Source organism: Chenopodium album, chromosome 22 (genome assembly GCF_948465745.1).
Source record: "Chenopodium album chromosome 22, dcCheAlbu1.1, whole genome shotgun sequence".
NCBI classification, from domain to species: Eukaryota; Viridiplantae; Streptophyta; class Magnoliopsida; order Caryophyllales; family Amaranthaceae; genus Chenopodium; species Chenopodium album.
Window position 1 is genome coordinate 1,810,040 of NC_137855.1, and position 22,052 is coordinate 1,832,091.

The 22,052-nt window shown below is 34.9% G+C and overlaps 3 pseudogenes; 1 reads left to right on the plus strand and 2 right to left on the minus strand.

Annotated features, from left to right (window-relative positions):
• Positions 1-1,491: 1,491 nt before the first annotated feature.
• On the plus strand, positions 1,492-5,434 carry LOC145606201 (origin of replication complex subunit 1B-like; annotated as a pseudogene).
• A 4,463-nt stretch (positions 5,435-9,897) lies between these two features.
• On the minus strand, positions 9,898-11,270 carry LOC145606202 (glucan endo-1,3-beta-glucosidase pseudogene; annotated as a pseudogene).
• A 1,338-nt stretch (positions 11,271-12,608) lies between these two features.
• LOC145606126 (glucan endo-1,3-beta-glucosidase-like) lies at positions 12,609-14,696 on the minus strand (annotated as a pseudogene).
• Positions 14,697-22,052: the final 7,356 nt, after the last annotated feature.

Consider the following 22,052-nt stretch of genomic DNA (forward strand, 5'->3'; position numbering starts at 1 on the left):
ACTCTGTTAAAAACTTTGAGTACTCCAAAGTGATGCAAATAAAAAAAAACGGAGGGAGTATTATGTAAAGTCTTAGGGTCTATTCTGTTCATCTTATTTTCACTTATTTTAGATGTGATAATTTCAGATAGTTCAAATCAGGTTTAATCAATTATGATAAGATCTACCCAAGTACAAATTACAACTAAAATAAGTTTTAATAAGTTCATTCTAATAAGTTCAGATAAATGAAAATCAGGTGAATCGAACACACCCTATTTAATTCATTTCAATAAATATTTTGAGAATACCCTAATTTCAATCATTTTTATTACAATTTGTAATTAATCCCTCCGTTTTTTAAATACTTGCTCCATTTCTCCATGCGCGGAGTTCTAGAAAAAATTGGAGAAAGTAATAAAATATGGAGGTAGTGGAGTAGTTGGGAGAATAAAAAATAGTAAAAAGCATAAGTAGTGGAGGAATTGGAAGAAAAGAGAGTATTATGTTGGGTCCACTAGGTGTGAGGAATGAATTAAATATTGTAAAAGCTTTCCAAAAAAGGAATGGAGCAAATATTTATAAACGGCCGAAAATGGAAAGTGCAGCAAGTATTTAAAACGGAGGGAGTATAAGTCAAAAATGTGTAGAGAAAATCGTGGAAATATAAGTACTCATATACTCGTAATTATTTTAGTGAAACGGGAGACAAAAGACTGGTGAAATAGTGACTAACTAGTGAACGAAAGACAGAAAAATATTCCCTCCACCCCTAAATTACATTCCTACTTTTCTTTATTATGTGATGAATAAATGCTAGAAATATGAATATAATTCAGGGACGGAGTCACGGAGGGAGTTGTGAACTTGTGAACGGTAGTAGAAGAGGAGTTTAGAAAAAAAAAAAAAAAAAAAATTTAAAAATGAAAAATAAAAAAATAAAAAAAAATTCCTTAGTTAAAGCCCAACGGCTCAATGTTGTAAAGGTAAGGCTTATATGAAAGGAAGGCCAATTTTCCCGCCAAATTTCAGTCACTCAGTCCCTTTCTCCTCAGCTCTATCTCACCTTCTTCCTCCATTTTGTCTCTCCTAAATTGACACTTTTTCAACACCTTCACCTGCTGAGCTTCAATGGCGGAAACTCAAATCAAAATCAATAAATCCTCAGTTCTAAAAAGAAAATCAAAACCCCCAATTTCACCTTCGTTTCTCTCTCCTCAAACCCCTAATACTCAAACTCCATCTCGCCTCGTTTCATCACCAATTGAATCAACTCAACCTCGTCGATTAATTCCGATGATTTTTTGCCGACCTCAGAAAACCCATTAATCAATTCCCCCCCCCCCCCCAAAAAAAACCCTAGAAAAATCTCCCAAAACCCCCCAAATCTGTTAAAAAATCCAAATATAGCAGTACCCGAATTGAGAAGGTATCGACCCTTGAACCAATTCAATCAAAGTCTCCTGCCTTGTCTGAAAAAAGGAAGAGAAATGGAGGGGTTGAATCGGAAACATGGAAAATGTTGCAAAAGCTCGAGCTCAAAATGTGCCTAAGAAAAGGTTCTATTGTAAGAAAATTAAGTATGATGAGAGTGAATTTGCAGTGGGGGATGATATTATGTGAAGAGGAGAGAGAATGCGAGCTCCAATGAGGAGCTCCCTGAGGTGGAGGAATGTCAGATGTGTTTTCGAGGCGGAAAGGCGGTGATGGTCGAGTGCCACGATTGCCTTGGTGGGTTTCATTTGAAGTGCTTAAAGCCTCCACTGAAAGAGGTTCCTGAAGGTGATTGGATGTGTGTGTTTTGTGAGGCTAAGAAATTGGGGAAGGAGGTTGAGCTTCCTAAGCCACCAAAGGGAAAGAAGAGAATTAGGATTTTGAAAGAAAAGCTTCTTACAAGTGATTTGTGGGCTGCTAGGATTGAGAGGTATATTTTCTTTTGATTTTGTTATAGCATTGTTTGTTTAATGTTTTTTATTTCTTGAATTTGATCAATAAGTATATGTGGGATAAAGGTAGTAGTTTAATGACTTGGTTTCTGAATTTGATCAATAATTATATGTGGGATAAAGATAAAGTTTGATGATTTGGGTTTTGAATTTGATCAATAATCATATTTGGGGTTAGAATTGTAGTATGATGATTTGATTTTTGAAATGTGGCCGAGCTTTTGCTGATGTAGAGGTAGCATGAATTGGACTTGAGGCGAGAGGTGTATCGTACCAATGATTTTGCTGATGTAGAGGTTGCATGAATTGGATTTTGAATTCCTGTGCAGTTTTTGTTTCATTTTGTCAACATGGGTCTCTAGTTTCGTAGGAGAATGATGGACAGATATGATGTATGAAAGATCATAACACTTAAGGAAGAGAGGAACCTGTACATTTGGTTCTATTTTAAATGCTCACAATGGCTACAATGAAAGCATCCAATGTTGACATCATTTTGACCTGATTTGGGAATCAGAAGGATAAGCAAATTAGAGATGGATATGTAGAATCTTAACTCACCTGATCCATTAAGATCAAAATAAATTCGAATTATTCATCACATTAATATAGAAGATGCCTGTTGTTTATGTTTGAAGATAGATGAATATCTGCTGGGATGTTTTAGCTGATTGAACATGTTTGGGTACCTGATATTCTTCAAGAGAAATGCCAAAGTCACTACTCGTAGCTTTCTAGTAAGAAAGTGATGAGGTGATTCCACCTCAATAGTTGCCATTTTTATACATAGAATTGAAATACTTTTCTGATATTTTCTAATGCGGCAGACTGTATAGCTTGTTTTATAATCCCCATAGCTAAGTGCTGAAACTTTAGATAAATTTGCCATAGCTCCCTCGGAATGATTTCTGGGAAACAGATATTATGACTGGAAAGGTAAAGTAATTGCATCAGCTCCTTTTCCCTTCTCTAAGATCTTTGATGCACCAAATATTATCACATCTGCTCAACTTTCACTTGTATCATGTTACAGACTATGAGTGTACTTGCGGTGATGAGAAGCCTTAAGTCTGAACTTGAGTCTGGCAGTATTAAACCCTACAGTTTCATATAGATTAATGGTCTGAAACTAGCTACGGCAGAGAACATATACAGGGTAGGCTGTTGCAAAAGCTCATTGATCTACATACCACACTTGTGGCCTAACATCTGAACTCAAAATTTCCTAACAGGTTATTTATGAAGCACTGAGTGGACATAGAGTCAGTTGGAAAAAGGCCCTGCACTTACTCAATGAGCGTTTCTCAGAAGGGAAACAAGTAGGCAAAGGACAGAACAAACCATGCATTCTTCTCATTGATGAACTTGATCTTCTTGTAACCAGAAACCAATCGGTAACTTCTACACCTTTATATATTCTAGTAGCTCTATGTCATCAGGAAACTAATTTTTGTGGACCTCCCATTTGTGTCAGGTTCTTTATAACATTCTTGATTGGCCAACTAGACCAAATTCCAAGCTCATTGTGATAGGTAGAATTTTGCTTGTAATTCTTACTTCTCAGGGCTTAGACTTTGTTTAGGTGTGCGAAAATTCATTCCTTTCCTGCTGTAGTATAATGTCTCGAATGAGAGTAGTGTCAATCAATACTCACTCCATAATCCATACCCTACTTGCAGGAATAGCTAATACAATGGACCTTCCTGAGAAATTGCTTCCTCGTATCTCAAGTCGTATGGGAATACACAGACTGTTTTGGCCCCCTATACCTTCCAGCAACTTCAAGAAATAATTATGACCCGGCTTAAAGGAATTGAGGCGTTTGATAAGCAAGCTGTGGAATTCGCTTCTAGAAAGGTCATTATAGTTGCCTTGTTGAAAGTTGTCGCATCTAGATGTACTTTTTTCTCCATCATTGTATCTTCTTTACCGTATACTGTGATGATATTCAAGTCAATCTTTGTAATCAGGCAGCTGCTATTTCTGGAGATGCACGTAGGGCTCTGGAGATATGCCGCCGTGCAGCAGAAATCACAGATTAGAATATCAAGAATCAGGTCACTCCAGTTGATATGGCTTCTGCTGGTACATACTATTCCAAATTCAAGAATATGTGTTCAAAATTCAGATTATGAAAGATAGAAAGCTATGTTCTCTGTGATTTTTGTTTAACTTGATGCCCTACCCTTCATGTACATCTGCTCATTATAGTAACTGTTGTTCTATCATATTATCTTTGAAATTGAGCCGATGAAAAGCCTCTGTACAAACAAACTCTGAATCACCCACAAATTCTCAATCATTTTTTTCTTCTCCATGACTTTATAATGACTATTTGCGAGAAATGATAAAACTGTAGGCAAGACACAATATAACCTTTCTGAAATGATTAGTTTTTCTTCATTATTTATATGCAGCTAGCTTTCACGGTTTCTTGCTTTTGTACAAGAAATGGTGAGTAATTTCCTAGATGTGATGTTCTCTTAAGAGTTGGGTAAGTACTAATATCTGTTGCTCATTTTATTATATCCCCTTTTTCCAATTAGGTGCTTTGGTGTTCTGAGGATTTTAGTTCATGATATTCTTTGCCTTTTGTAAGTTGTCCTTGAACTTATGCAGTCAGTCAATCACTGCTGAATGATGAATTCTTAAACAATCTTGAACTACCTTGGGAAAGAACTAGCCAAAATTATCCATTACAAGGTCACCAAGCATATATTTTTGGCCTTTCCCAAAATAATTGGCACCCGATTTAGTAATCTAAAATTTAGACATTCCTGCCTTAAAGAAACCTTTCACCAAGGATTCCAAAGAAAGACTATATTAGTAAAGTGGAAACGTAGTTGTGAATATTGAAGAATTTTTCCTGCTTTGTAATCCAAACAATATAAAATAGTGAAGGATAATTTTTCCTGAACAATCGATCAATTGTAACCTGTTAATTAGGGATGGAGGGAGTATCTTACTTGAAGAGGGACTGCAGCGAAACTTCTACTCGTTCCTTCTTTTAGTATACTGAGGTTGCTAATACCTCGACTAACTCTATCTGGTTTCACACAGCTGTAAACTCGGTGAATGCAGAATCATCCTTTGTGAGCCAGGTTCCAGGCATCGGTTGCAGAAGTTGCAGTTGAATTTCCCTAGGCAAGTTTCGGTACACTTTGTCCAGTAATATCAATCTACTGTTACTTGTTTGCAAGGCTTTGTATTAGGTACTTTCTGATTTTCTTAAACACTATAGTATCCGCGTTTGAATTGCAAAATTGGTTTTCTTAGCTCCATAATACTCCCTCTGCTTTCGATTTATAAGCTGAATACTAGAAGCAACTCAGCATAAGTCATCAAATGTTTTTTATACCACTGTAGTATTAAGCCAAGTGCAAGTTACTATACATAGCCTTTAAGCTTTTTAACTCGGTTTTTTTTTTCTGCTTCTATTTATCAGTGATGATGTGACATTTGCTCTAGAGGACTGTCAGGAGATTCCATGGCTAGCAAAATACTTATGATAGAAGAATGGTGATGTATCAACAAAAAAAATGTTCGAAATTCATTTTCCTCGTTGGTATTCAGCAGTGTTGCTTCTAGTATTCATCTTATTTAATTGATGGAGTGTTGAGCTCTTCTGAACTTCAGCATGTACTTGTATCTAGTTTATGCATTGATCAGTAAACAAGAAATGCAAAATTTTGTTAGCTTTCTAAGTTAAATAGGGAAGACTTACGAGTTTCAGGGAACACAAATGTATCATTTGAGGTGTTATAGTGAAGTATAGAATTTGCTCCTTGCCTTTGTAAATATATGCTTAAATAAATGATTGTTATCAAAATATAGTAAAACGCTCATTTGTTTATTTCAAATCCCTTCATGATAACATCCCATAAAATTTCTAAGCTATTGATGCAAATGAACATTTTCAGCGCAATATTATTATAATTAGTACGAGTAGTATTAGTAATATGAAATTTTCATGGGACACTTGGGTGCTCTATGCTCATTAGTCATTATGCATCCGGTGTGAAAACAGAGAGGTATCTTTTTTAAAAAAAGTCAGACAATTCACCTCAATTCATTTCATACTTTCATAGCTTTCAAAATTAAATATCTCCATGTTTGCAATTTACTAATTTTAATTAAATTTAGAGAGATATTTAGAGTTTTTTTTAGAGAGAAAGTTTCTAAAGAACGAATTTGAGGAGAAAAAGAAATTTATAAAGCAATACTAATAGATCTTTTCCAACGTGTATGAGTTTTTTCTTTTATTTTTTATAATATGAATGAAGTATACGAGCATCTCATACGACAAAGAAATTATAAATGAAAAAAGAAGTGTAATGTGTTTCCAAAAAAAAAAAAAAAAAGTGTAATGCGAAACAAAATACAACTACTCGAGATTAGCTCAATTGAACACGGTAGAAAAATAGACTAAAAATGATGATTTGTCAAGTCGAGCTACACTAACATGAAGTCGAGCATCATAAGCAACTAAGCCCTCCCTAAGGCCCTTAGTAGTAGAATACTCCATAATTATTTATCTAAGAAGAACCCATGCCACAATTCAAAAGACGCGCGTTAACTCTCTCTTAGTTTTATTCAAAAACGAATTAAAACTGGGTATAACAACTAACAGAGGTTGTTACAACATTACAGTTTGTTACCTCTTTTTCTCTCTCTAAACTCCACTCAACTTCTCTCTCTAAATTCCACTCAACTTCTCTATCTTAAATCAGCAACTCGAATACACTCAACCTCTCTTTCAAAATTCAGCTAATCAACAATGGAGAAATTCACTGAAACAGAGGAGAAAACGGCAATTTCTCAAGAAACAGAGGAGAATGTCGCAATTTCTCAAGAAACTGAGAAGAAATCCTCTCAAGAAATCGCCGAAACAGAGGAGATGAAGACAATCGCTTACGAAAAAGCTGATGATGAGAAAACAGAGAAGAAAGAGGTAAACTCTGAAAAAACAGAGGAGAAGACACTCTCTCCCGAACAGGCTGCTAAAATGGCGGAGAAGAGGAAGATTATCGATAAAGTAAAAGCTCCAATGGAGGAAAGCAGACCTGAAAAAGCTGCTAAAACGGAAGAAACAGAGAAGAACCAGAAAACCGCTCAAGTGATCGCTAAAGGAAAAGCTCCAATGGCGGAAGAAGAACAGCTATTCGAGGTTAATGTTGAATGTCGTGACGATGATTTTAAAGATTTATATGAGGAATTTCTCGCTGAACCTAATTCGGAATCTGATAGGGACGAATTCAACACTGCTGGTAAGTTTTCTAACGCTAATCTGGATTTAATTTACAGTTTAATGATTAATTTTATCAAGTTTAATCTAATTGAATGAACCTAGGGTTAGTAATTGAGGAAAATAACCTTTTTATGATCAATGTTTGATTTGATTGAATAACGCTTCGTTTGAAATTGTTTGATTCAAAGATTATTATTAGTGAAATTCATATAATCGCAGTGTTAGTTTGATATGAGCATGCAATCAATGTTTGTTGATATAATGTGTGCTTGCCTATAATATGTTGTAGACAACTTTCAATGCGTTGATGGTTTTTTTAATTCCAGCTTTAATAATTAAAACTACTGTCAATCAAATTTGATGCTAACTAATTTTCTTGTGGAAATTTTTAAAAAGATTAATTGATGGTTGATACTATTGTACATCAATTAATTGATGTCTACAAAGAAGTCACATGTTATGCTACATCACATGTTACATGGACTCGTAAAATAGTGCCAAATAGAATTTGAGTGTCCGCCTTGGCAATTTTTTAATCAATGTCACGAAAACTCTTTTGATTTCGAGATACGCGAGCAATCGTATAATTATGTACATATAAAACTTAATATTTAGTACGTGTTTATGTTTGATTTTTACAGTAGGTCAGCCTTGCTGAAGATTTTTTTTAGAAAATTGGAGCATTGACTGTTTACTAGAATTTTAAAAAAGCTCTAACGCTAATCTGGATTTAATTTACAGTTTAATGATTAATTTTATCAAGTTTAATCTAATTGAGTAAACCTAGGGTTAGTAATTGAGGAAAATAATCCTGTCGTGATCAAGGTATGGTTTAATTACATAATCTAGGGTTCGTATGAAATTGTTTGATTCAAAAATTATTACGTTGTATTTATGAAATTGAAAAAATTGCAGTGTTAGATTTGATATAAGCATGCAGTAAATGTGTTTGATATAATGTGTACTAGTCAATTTTTTAATGCGTTGATGAATTTTTTAATTTCCAGCTTTAACGATTAAAAGTACTTTGAGATTGAATCAAATTTACTGTTAACTACTAGTTTTCTTGAGGAAATTAAAAAAATAAGAGAGATTAATTGATGGTTTATACTATTATATTGATGTCTATAAAGAAATCACACGTTGTATAGTATTACATTGCATGTTACAAGAATTAAATGTCCGTCTTGGCAATTCAAAAATAATGACACGAAAATTTAAATTTCGAGATTTGGATAATTTGGCACGCGTGCAATCATAAACTTATATACATATAAAACTTAATTTGAACGTGTTTATGTTTGAATTTTTCAGTAGGTTGGAGCCTTGCTGAAGACTTTTTTCAGAAAATTGGAGCATCGAATGTTTACTGGAATTTTAGAAAAGCTCTGGACTCCGGCAACATTGAAGCTCTCAGTCATGATGAGCTCGAACCTCATCGACCTTTCGCAGGGATTCTGATGATATTTGGTGTGCATTACCACAAGAAGGAGAAGAAGAAAGAAGTGGTGCTGACAATTCTCAAGGAATTCATGATAGGTAATGGATCGAAGTGTGATGTAATTGGTTTCGTCAACAAGTATAATGTAGGAGAGATTCATCAGGCAGCCCTGCAACGCGCTATGTTTCTAGTGATGTGCATTCATGAGGAGGCGGGTAAGGTTGATGAACCTGCAAACCTGGTTGCTGAGGCTTTTTTAGATGCTTATGATACAGGGATTTGGGGTGATGAAGTTTTCGGTACTATATACCATTTTTTGAGGTCTCCATACAAGACTTTAGTGGTGGTTGGACTGGTCTTAGCGACTTCCTTGGCATTGGTTTGCAAAGACAGAAACAGTCCTGAATTGTCCAAGGTGATCCACCTAAACAAGTTTGCTGAAGTTGTGCACAAGATGGACAAAGCTAAACTCGAAGAAGAAGAAGTTGTGATGCGTGTAACAGCCTTTATTAATGCCATACGTTGGAGCCTTGCTGAAGACTTTTTTCAGAAAATTGGAGGTATTAATTGGGAATTGTTAGGCATTTTTACGAAGCTAGAGACCCAAGAAAAAAATTTGTGTTGGTGTTATGCGATAACCGACTGCCTACAAGCAATATATTATCAGAAGTGGCTTAATAAAATACGACTGTCAAAACAAGAAATTCTTGACAAGGTGAACCCCTACGCGAGGTTAAGTGAAACATACCCGTGGAACACGTATGAAGCATTGAGATGGGTTGAGAAGAATGGGGTCAGTCTAGAGGAAAACTACCCTCACATAGGCGTAAAGTGTGTTCCTTTTCAAAGGCTCGAGAAGCCAATTATGAGAATAAGCGGACTACAGTTGCTTCCTAATGATGAAGAAGTAATTTTGAAGAGGTTAGAGAAGAACCCTGTCATATGCTCCATCATAGTCAACTCAAGAGATTTGAAGCGAAGCGTCCAAACGGGTAAACCGTATGCTTTACGTGGATATGGTCGTCCACTAAAGCATGCAGTTGTTTTATCCGGGTTGGGCTGACAAGCCAAGCGCTTGTTATCTCGTCAGAGATCCTAATAAGGGAAAACTCAAGATGATTAAAAGAGGTAAATTTGAGAAAGGAGAAAGCAATCCAATTAGCTACTGCTGTTGTGTTACTAATGTGTTTTTAGAGAATGTGAAGTAGATTTTTGTGCAGTGATTGACCATTTGGTAACCAAACATTTTATTATTAGTCTAAGCATATATATATAGTGTACATTTATAAATTGAGTTGGCCATACTTATATTGTTGATTTGGGTAGAAAATCCCAAAATTGCGTTCACTATTAGCCCCTTGTTTTTTATTCTCATCAAACATCGAAAACAAGTACGTCTCAATAGGCTGCCCTGCCATCAAAGGAGTCCCCTGCTTAACATGAATGACCAAGTTTTTATAATAGGCCTTTGCATTGTCCATTGTAGCAGCCAAGCCACCGCGAGATGGCCATCCACTCTCCGACACGACGACACGAGGGTGGTTCGCTCCTGCCTTCCCTAGAACCGCGTACACTGAATCCACCATTGCATCAAATAAATTTTTGTAGTCCAACCCGTTGTTAGGATCGGTGAAAACAACTTCATTGGCGTTAAATAATGCATAGTCAAGTGAAATATGTTGTGTCTTTTATGTAAGCAAAGTAAGGGTAAATATTTACTAACAAAGGCGAGTTGTGACTAATCAAAAAGTCTATTATTATTGGGGTGATATATGACGGGTCTTGAAATTGACCATTAGATTGGGGGGGGGGGGGGGGGGGGGGGGTGGGTTAATTAAGTTTGTGTTAATGGTTTTACGTAGAAACCTTAATTTCATCGTTTAAGTTATTTGAATTTTGAGACGCGTTCAATGCATATATAATATTTTGCATAGCTGGTAAGACTGACAAGGCTTGTTTATTAGAAGGGTTAATTTCATTCCCAACCACAACGTACTTGACCAGTGATCCAAAAGGGAGGACATTTCTTCGGACCCATCTTTTTGCAGCACACGAACATGATGCTAAGGACTCAATATTCTCATTCAACACTCCCTCGATGTTTGTTCCGTGTAAGGCTTGAAGAGTATCCAGGGTAATGAGGCTAGTGAGGGGGGCAAACATGGAGTAGCAACTTCGGCTTTACATTGTGAGGCTTGGGCTTGCTTAGAAGCAATGAAATGGGCTAGAGCGAAAGGTAAGCATGGAATCCTCATCCTCTCGGACTCAACTGTACAGTGCTCATTAACAATCTTCAAGACGAATCAGGTAAAGATGTTTTGATAACTTTGATGATAAAAGAAATTAGGGGAGTGGGTGCCAAGTTTCAAAGGTGCACAATTATGAAAGTCCAGAGGGACCAAGTGCAAAGGGCAGACGACATCGCTAGGAAATGTCGTCTTACCCTTTCGAACTATTTATAATTTTATTTACTTTGAAATTTGCTATTGTCAAAAAAAAAAAAAAAAAATTAAAAATAAATAAATAAATAAATAAAGTAAGGCTTGAAGAGTTCTTGATCAGGAAAATTGAGTCTCATTGCTTTCATGCCATTTGATTTGTATAAGTTCACCACTTCTTGTGAAGATGGTAAGATGGTAAGTTGTCTCCAATCCATAACATACTCCAATTTGTGCCTCTATACATTGAATAAATACATTAATCAAGAATCAACACATACATAATATGTAATGTTATTGCATGCATAAAAAATTAATTTAGCTAGCTTTTTAAGAGTTAATGACAGAGCAAACTCTGAATTAGTTAATATAATGGCATTTAGAGTTATATATTAATTAAGTTTTTTATATACATTTTGCAAATGGTAAGGTTAGAATGTAATCAGAGAAATACCTGTGAAGTTTGTTTGATAATGGACTAATGGTAATTGGTAAGTCATTCATTTCAGATTTTCACATGCCACTTTATATAGACAACTAGTTTATGGGCCCGGGCGATGCCCCGGGTTATTACATAAGGTTGATCATTAATATACATGATAGTTTATAACTCAATTTTCTTGTAATTAAATTTGTTGTTCATATTGAATTGTCATTTGTTACATGTTAATATTTTGTATTCAAAACAATACATAAAAAATAACTTAGGTTGGTGGTAAAACACTTAGTTTAGATTAAGAGGTTGCGTGTTCAAATCTTGTGAACAGCTTATTTTTTTATTATTAGTGCATGACATTGCGTAATAATTAGTTGAGTAAGTGGCGTGGCGTAGTGAGGGTAGTATACGTGACATGTGGACGTTCTTAATTAGGAACGCCTTGTGCATGACATGGTGTAATGATTAGTTGAGTTGGTGATCTGGCGTAATGAAGGGAGTCTACGTAGCATGTGGACGTTCTTATAAACGCCTTTTAATATATAGTATAGATTTAAGGTTTTTCTGCACAGTATCCTTAAGGTATTCACTTTTTTAAACCGTGTCAATCCATTTTCAAATTGCTCGTCAAATATTTAAACACAATATATTTATATTGAACTAACACAAATTTCACAAGATATGTATTATACAGTAGTAATAATTAACATCACGTAGTAATACATATACGGATTATTAATTACTCATATAACATAACACTTTTTCAACTATTAAAAATAAAATAAAATAAAATAAAACACATTTTATTACATCTTTAGGCTATGCCCGAGTGTTATATTTCATTTATTCATTATGTATGGTATAAACTACATGTCCGAAAACTAAGGGCTTGTTTGACATCGTTTTCTGTTTTCAGTTATCTGTTTTTTTAAAACAAAAAACCAAAAACAGGAAGCAAGAAAAAGGTGTTTTCACTTTTCTGTTGTCAGTTTTCAAAATTATCATCATTTAAATAAGTTTGACTAATTTTTGTTTAATTATATGACTTATATCATATGAGTTTGAAAAACAAAAAACTGAAAACCACAGCAATGCCAAACAAACCCTAATTAATTAGTTTTCAATTGAAACTAAGTTGGTATTTTGGTTGTTTATTAGTCCTAAACATTCCAAAATTGTTCTCAGTACTAGCACTACCTTTTTTATTCTCATCAAACATTGCAAATAAGTAAGTATCAATTGCCTGTCTCTTCAAGGGAGTGCCTTGCCTGTAATGTCCTATTAAAACCCTATAATACATCTGAGCATTATTAAACGTAGCCGCACCACGGTTATCATCACCAGCCGAAGGCCACCCGCTTTCGGACACTACAATTGGTATGTTAGGGCCTCCAGCCTTTGCCAATGCAGCACACACCGTGTCGACTAGTGCATCAAAGAGGTTTTGGTATTGTAAACCGTTATTTCTATCGGTAACTTGTGCGTTGGGTGAGGTAAAGAGTGCATAATCTAGGTTTATGGATGGTGTGTAAAGGTAAGAGAAGTATGGATAAATATTGGCTAATAAAGGAGCGTTATTACTTCTTAGGAAGTTAAAAATTGGATTTATGTATGATGCAGATGTAAAAACACCTTCGGAGGGTGGGAAGCCGGACACGATCGAACTCTTGATTGTTGTGGAGGCTTTGATTCTACCACCTAAGTTTGCCGAATTAAGGGCATTTTGGACATTTCGCATGGCAGAAAGGACAGAACCTGCCTCGGCATCATTAGGCATGATTTCATTACCTACTGAAATGTAACGAAAATTTACATTAGACACGTAAGGGACTACATTGTTTTGGACCCAGATGTTTGCGGCTCCAGCATTAGAGCCGAGTGATATGACATTGGAGTTAGGGACGTCGAGGATTAGCCCTATGTTTGAATTTCTTAGGGCTTGGAGGGACCCTTGGTCCGGGTCATACACAGGACCGTTCCTGAAATTTTATGGGCCCTAGGCAAAATCATAAATAAGGGCCCTTAGAAAAAAAAAAAAGCAATCTCTAGTACAATATATACAATATACTGCATACTCCATATTACTCCGTATTACACTTAGCTATTAATCTAGACATAGTTCTGTGTACTACGGAGTAAATAAGAACAATGTTTCATTGTAACTATGATATATTGCTATACTACGTAGTATATTTTAAGAGTATGAACAATTGAAATATTTTTTTTTTTTTTTTTTTGAGAAATTGAAATATTTTTTAATTACATAGATTTAAAATAAAGTTGAATACTTGATCATAAGTTTGTTAATTTAAAAGTTAAAACTACAGTATCTAAATTAAACACTAATTCCCAATAACTATCCATGGATAAAAACAAAGAAAGGAGAGAGAAACTTTATTTGAATTTGAAAGAGAATAAACACAATTAGTGGACACAAATACAGGCAAACAACTCAATGAGATGATTAAATAAATGATTTTGTTATTTTCATTCATAGTAGGATAATTAAAATGTACGAGTATAATTGAAGCTAATGACTGGTGTAGTCTTTTACGAGTAATAGTTTTTAACAATATTTTAAGTGCTTATAACATTCCCATAATTTCATTTACATTATCAAAATATTTGGGGAATTGATAAGAGTGAAAGGCAAGACCCATTAATTTACTTGGTGGGAAATGAAGTTTTTTACTTGTATTTAATGCTGAGAGAATTGGATATAGTGGGAATTGCAACAATTTTGAAGTGAAGCGAACGGCGAAGGATTAAAGAGTGTTGTCTTTTTTTTTTTTTAATTTATTTATTATAATTTTATGAAAGCTGAGGTAATATATTATTTTGGGCCCCCATTGGCCATGGGCCCTAGGCCATGGCACTCCCCGCCTACCCTCAGGGCCGGGGCTGGTCATACAGTCTCATCCGTGTTATTCCATTATTCTGTATAGGGCTACTAGCCTACTACTTCTTGTGGGGATGGTAGATTGTTCCCGAGTCTTCCATAACATACACCAGTTTGCGCCTCTACATTACATGAAACAAATTACATCAATAAGATTGATTATTCGCTTCCATTTATCATAAAAAATCTTCACTACTATACTACTAAAGAAAGACTAAGCATTTTGCATACCTGTTACTTGAAGGCTAGGTAGAATATTGCAATAAGCAGCAAAGTAACAACTGCATAAGGTTTGCTTAATAGTCCCATCGTAAAAATATGTTTAAGAATTGAACAAAGTATAAGATTATGTTTTAATTGTAGTTAAATTATTATGAAAAGGGCAATATTTAAAGGAAATTGGAGTAGCTCAAAGTCCACACTATGATTCAAAAATAATTAATTATTATTTTATTTTTTTTGAAAGGAAATAATTAATTAGTATGAATAAAAGTCTACTAATACTACCACTGCATAATTGCTTGGTACATTGTTTCAAACACAAAATGTCCTTTATTATATACAACTAGTGAGTAGCCCGGGCGTTGCCCCGGGTTGCTACTGTTGTAGACGTGCAATCGATAATTTTTTTTAAATCTTTTTAAAATTGTAGTTCATGGTCACACTAAAATTGAGTACGAATTATTTTTTTTAGTATATTTTTTCGTAATTGAACCTTGTTGTTTGCAATTATATAATTTTTTTTACATATTAATTACATACTTGATAATTGGCTAAGATGGTGAAATGGCTATTGTAGTTATACAAGGTTGAGGGTTCGATCCTCCTTATCCTTATGTTTTACATTCAATAATGTTGGTTGCTTGGGTGATGTGTTGTTGTTTGAGTGATGATGTGGCATCACAATATATTGAAAAGATGATGTGGCGCAACAAAATAGGGATTACGTGATACATTGACGTTTTTAGGAACGCCTTTTAATATATAGTATAGATATTTCAAAATGCATTAAAAAAACAAATCATGGTTAATTGGTTAAGCCATTTTATAAATTAACTTGTGACGTGGGTAATTAGAAATTTGATTATATGTAATGTGTATATCATAATCGTCATTGGTCGAAACCTTAAAACAAATGCATGGGGTGTACGCTAAAGTAAAGTGGACTTGAAGATTGAAATCATAAAAAAGAATAGAGGAATTTGATGTATCTTTGATAAAAAATTCCATTAAAGAAAAAAAATAAAAAAAATAAAAAAATCCCTTAGCCGAATGTATATGGAGCAAAGATGATAGCCAAATGGGAAAGAAAATATAATAGGGAGTAGTTTTTAATTTTTTTACAATATTTTTAAGAGAAATTTGGCAAATAAAAAATATACAAAAAAAATTAGGTGGGAAATTTTTTAATGAAGAAATGAAATTTGTCATTGTTGATCTTTGTTTCAGTATATACTACTACAGTAATTATACAACAACGAACTTTTGACACTTTGGGGAAAAAAAAAAAAAAAAAAAAGGTGACAAGAGAGTCACAATTTGTTTTCAAGGTTAGTGTTCCTGTTCGAGGCCGTTTGGTTGGGGGTAATCAGGAAAGGGAATGGGAATCAATTGGCTCGATTCCCTTTATTTGTTGATGTTTCTTTAACACTTTTAATCATTCCCTTTACCTTCCTCATTACCCCAAATCCTTCTAACTCCATTCCCCACCCCCCGTAGACTTTCCCATTCCCTTTCCCTACCCACCTTCACACCACCACATCACCACCTTCACACCTGCCAACACCACCGGAAAACCAGCCCAGACCACCGCCGCCCATCCTCCGACCATCGCCGAGCCTCCCTTGACCGCCGCTGTGAAGGAGTTATGTCTTCGTCGTGTGCAATTACTAGATGTATAATTGGATCAAATTATGGAGATAATTAAGTCCGGACATTTGGGTCGTCGTTTTGCCATAGCTAGAGGTACTTACGATCTTTGGACTAGTAAAATAGGCCAAAGCCCAATTGGACGGATCCTATAAGGTCACACAAAGGGGCTAGATCGAGCATTAGAGGACGAGGCCCATCATGGGCCTCATCACTCTAGGTGGCCGGCCATATAGGGCTTTGAGAGGATATTGGGCTTCGTGCCCTAGTCTAATTATAATGAGATTATAAATAGACTAGGTGCCTAGGTTTGCAGGTAAGGAATTTACTGATCATTTAGATCAAACCCTAATTAGCAAACACGAAACCAACCCCTCTCATACTCCCTCTCTCACGTCTCTCTCCTCCTCCCGGCGCCGGTGGTGTCTCGTGGTGGTGGTGGTTCGTGCGGTGGTCGGTTGTCCTAAAAGGTGGTGATCGCGGTTTTCCTCAATCACTCGACCAATCTAGTATTGGTGGACGGCTCGTTCGAATCTCGTGGACTAAGTAGAGGAGCAACACTTGGGGCTCTATTCTCTCCCTGATTTGCCTGTCGAATAGCTTCGTGGAATTCACGCTTCAAAGGTATGATTATGTGTCTTGTGTGTTATGCATGCGATTCTTGGGATTAGGTACTTTATTGAATATGATTCATATATGTTATTTCCGATGCGTAGTACCTATAAACTCCTACAGTGGTATCAGTTAGCCTCTTGCATTAACGCGCTAGATCATAATAATATGATTATTTGATGTCCACGTTAATTTTATAATCAATTAAGAGGGAGAAATTAATTTAATTATGGTTCGATTATTATTTTAATGTGATTAAACTTTTGGAATCGATTAAATGTGATTTAATTATGCTCAAATAGCCATAAAGAGGACCGAATTATGCCCTAGTATTTTCGAAAATTTCGAAAACCCTAACCCTAAATTTCGAAAATTTCAAGCCCTAAAATATGATTTTTGTGCTTGATTTTGATTTAATTCGATATGTTTTATGTTTCATAATTTTAATTGGATTGATTTATGCATAAAAATGTTTTATGTATGATCATAGATTTAATTTTAAATGTTAAAATTAAATTGGATTAATTTTATGATGAACCCTAATTTTAAAGTTGAATGTGATTTAATTTTAATCTTATGGACTAATTTAATTTAATTAGGATAAATGTTATTTTAATTAAATTAAAACACGGAAATTAAAATTTTTGGCCGGCAACCGCGGCTGGGTGGCGCAGCCACGGCGGCTGCCGACCAGGTGGCGTCCAAGAGGGAGGGGAAGGGAGGGCGGCGGTCTAGGGTGGCTGTGGGCAGCAGCGTGCAACCGTTGCACGGCTGCTGCCGCGGCTGCCAGCTCGATGCTGCTGCTGCCTTGCGCGGCAGTGGCTGCTGCAAAGCAGCCAGCCACCGTGGCTAGCCTCGGCTGGCCACGCACGGTGGCCTGCAGCCCCAGCAAAGCAGCTCCACGCTGCTGCCCTTTGCGGCAGTGGCTGCTGTCACGGCAGCCAGCCACCGTGGCTAGCTTCGGCTAGCCAACCACGGTGGCCGGCGTTGGTGGTTGCGGTATTTAAAAAAAAAAATTTCTGTTTTAAAAATTTATTTCAAGATAATTGTGAATTATTTTGGATAAAATCGGTTTTATTTTGGATAAGTTAAAATATTTTCTAAAATTAATCTTTTAGTTTAGGATAAAATCAAATATTCAAAAGTTGTTATATTTGATATTATCCATATTTAGTTTATTATTTTGGTAATTATCCTAAATTAAAGTGGTTAATTATGGATAAGATTGATAAGGATATTCTGAGCATATTCCAAAAGGATAATAATTGATTTAAATAATGTGATTATCCCATAATTAGATTAGAATATAATTGATTTTAAAATTATTTGATTGGCTAGTAATTAGGATAGAATCTCCTAAATTAGTTAGGATAATCATGGAAGATTAAATATGATTTTATCTTTCTAGATTAAAATATGATTTGATTCTATCTCATGACTAAATTAAATATACGATATTTTATTAACCGTCATGAATAATATATGATATTATCTAATTATGATTAAAATATAAGATATTTTAGGAAATGCGTTGTCTTTATTATGATCATTAGATGTTATAGTTTAGACAAGCATGTTGAGTGATTTATTATATGGCACTTTTCTAATATATGATATTATGTTGCTATATATAGACTAGTATGTCCCATAGATTCTTAAATACGATCTGCGTATCGTGATGTATTTCTGTAATCTAAATACGGTCTGCGTACCGTTGAGTATTTTCAATACTTTTATTTAATGTAAATAGAATAGTTATTTAAATGGTGTTAGCCCAAAAGAAGCCCATGAAGTGAAGGCCCAAAGGAGCAAGGTGGATGAAGATCCATGATGATTCAAGTGGGAGTATTTTCATTTCTAGTTTTCTTAGGACTAAGGGGCCATACTATGTCATATTTTATTGCATTAGTAGATTATGCATGTTTAGGTTTATTTATGTTGTTTTGATGATGCGCTAGAGTTCACTAAATAATCACAACATAATAAATCTAGATCCCAGTAATATTGATGCAGCTTTTCCAATTAAAAACCCGATGAAAACCTTGATCGTTTGTGATGGGTCGGCCTCAGCAGAGCGTCATAATATATCTTGGGGAAATGGGGGTAGATCACGTTCTACACTTTTAATTGGTTAAATTCAACAAGGTTACCTAAAGATCAGTTTAGAACCTTGAAGCTAAGGGTAATAATTAAACATGTGATGGTTAATTATTCAACCATGAATTACAAGAGTTGTAATCAGTAAAGAGTTTACTCACCTTGAAAATGTAATGGTTGATGGCAGGGCCTCAGTCCGGTCAATTATTGCACAAATAAAGGATCTTGGAATCACTTAAAATTCAATTGGGATCATTTAATTATTGAATAAAGTGTTTTAAAGTTACCAAATGAATGTTTTGTGGTACTTTAATTTATTAAGCATAATTATTAAACTTTGCCTTATTTTGACATAGATGAGTAGCCGTAACAATGATGACTATAATTCTTTACCACCAACGATGACAACAAGGCTTAATTTTCTTTACTTCAACGATTGGGAAAGCGAACTTAGAAGTGTTCTAAGGAACGAAAATCTTGATTCTCATTTAGACTTACCAATCGAGGGTAGATCTAGTCCAAGCATGACTCATGAGAAGCATTTGAGAAATGTTTCAGATTCTAAGAGAGTCGCGCATGTGATGTTGTCCTCTATCCCAGAGGATTGGGCTAGAAAATTCATGGACTATGAACCTTATCTCTTATTCAAATGCTTACGAAATGTTTGCTATGGAATTCTGAAATCCCATGTTGATAGAGAAATGGATGGAAACGTCATGGAAATCATTAATAATTTCAAGAATGACGACTCCTGGACTGGAAGTATTAGGTTTGAAACCTACAGGCTCAGTGGTGAGATACTTTCAAGAAAACTCTTGCCAGGCCAGTCAGTACAAATTCATGTGGATACGATGGTTGATCTATTTGACCGCATGAGTATGTTAGGGATGCCATATAAAGATCAACATGTTCATGATATAATACTGCATTCTCTACATGATGGCTTTGACCTCGAGAAACTTTGTCAAGATGATGAAGATTCTGCAGTCAAACTAGTTGATTTACTCAAGAATCATGCAGAGGATTACCTGAAAAAAGAATAAGCCAGTGCTTGAACAAGGATGTTCTCACTACGATAAGTAATAAGGTAAGAGTTACCTAATAAACATTTTAACTTTCACTAAGGTATGTGATACCAAGTTGCAGTGCTTAACATTATGATGTTGCGCAGGAACTGCAAACAAGTGAAGCTAGCATGGAGATGGAGCTTGAAGGTGCACTAGGAGTATTTAAGTGGCCAGAGATAGCTTCATAGTTTTAATTTCTGATTAGTTTATCATGACATTTAAGACAATTTCCAGTTTTGATGAGACAATATTTCGGTTTTCTTGTTTTGAATACTGATTTGGCTTTACTTGGCTTGGACAAATGTTGATCCATGACCAAGGTAATAAATTGTTTTCATTCCGCTAGATATGAGTTAAATTTATTTATGACATTGATATATGTAGATCACAAAAGTGAATTTAGATGATTCAAAGCAAACTTATTAAAATAAAGTAAGATTAGGTCACATAAACCATTTGCACATCCAAAGTTATGGATGGACTCTTACTCTTATATGATTATGAATCACTTAAGAATTAGAAGTCATGCTTGATAAAGTAAAATGACCAAGTTACCTTTTAGTTGAAAGGGTAAAAGAGCTAAAATGACCTTTTGGAACACAAACATATGATGTGAGTGTACCATGAATTCAAGATTTAGCAAAAGATTTAACTATTTCATTGCTCTTATTAACGATTTAAATAAATATAACAATAATTACTTAATGAAATAAAAGCTGGGATCATTGAAATGTTCAAAATTCCAAAATGAAATGTAAAATCAGGTTTGAGATAAACAATTTAGCACCACAATATGATTGTTGTGATAAATATTTAACTCAAAACAAATGATCATCTAAAGGGATTGTTGAATTAGTTCACAATCCAGGAATATTACAATTAAGATGTATGTAGAAAGTAGGAATCAAACTTTGCTTGCCATGGTTCGATCCAAGATTTAATGATTTACAAATATCGTTTTGAGGATATGCATTAGAACAACAACAATTGCGAATATACTAAACAGAAACTTAACCAAAGCAATAGAAAGATGTCATAAGAGTTATGGATTGGAAATGTTCCAAAGTACTCTTTTCTAAACAGGATTGAGGGAATATGAAATCTATGTAAAATGTTTACAAAGATGACATAATAAACCCTAAATCAGAGGTATTATTCCTACAATCGCGTAGAAACAAAATGTTTGTTGCTCGCGATAGTGTCTTTATAGAAAGAAATGTCTTCCTACAAAGCCAAGTGGGAGTAAAGTTAGATCTCGATGAGATTCGAAACGAGCAACAAATGGATGTAGATAACACTACAAAAGAGACGAATGCGCATGAAATCAGCTAATTTGATAAAACATGTGTCGAAGCAAGCTAATTCAACTAGCGAGACTTCTATCGTCCTACTAGGATGAAAGGCTTCAAAGAGTTGAAGAGAATAATTCTATTGTCGCTCATACCTATCGTAGGTTACTTAGGATTAAAACGAACAGTTTGTTGGAATTCTAGTAAAAGGTGGATTCTAAAATTTTCTTATTAGAATGGTTAGAATCCATACCTACAAGCAAGCTTTGGACAAGTGCCAACTCAGGAAATGGCCTAAAGCCAAGAAATCCAGAATGGACTCCATGTCTATAAAGATGTGCTAGTCCGTGACAGTCTTACAAATAGGGTCAAACCTATTAGTCATGTAAGCCTATTCGGATTATTTCTAGTTATGGAGATCAAAATCACCTTCATGAAATGTTCTTGATGGATGGCATTGAAATCCAGAAATTTCTAGAATGTTTTGCAAACTTCAGAAATTCATTTATGGATTGAAGTAAACATTAGGGAGTTGGAATATTCATTAGGAAATCAAACAGTTTGATTACCTTGGAAGAATGGAAAAGAAATCTTGTAGAGACAAGAAGTTTAGTGGGAGCAATTGGTCTTCTTAGTCTAGTATGTAGTTGACATGTATTTCATATGAAATGATATATCAATGCTTGAATAAGTCAAGCAATGGTTAGAAAGATTGTTTCTATATGGGAGAC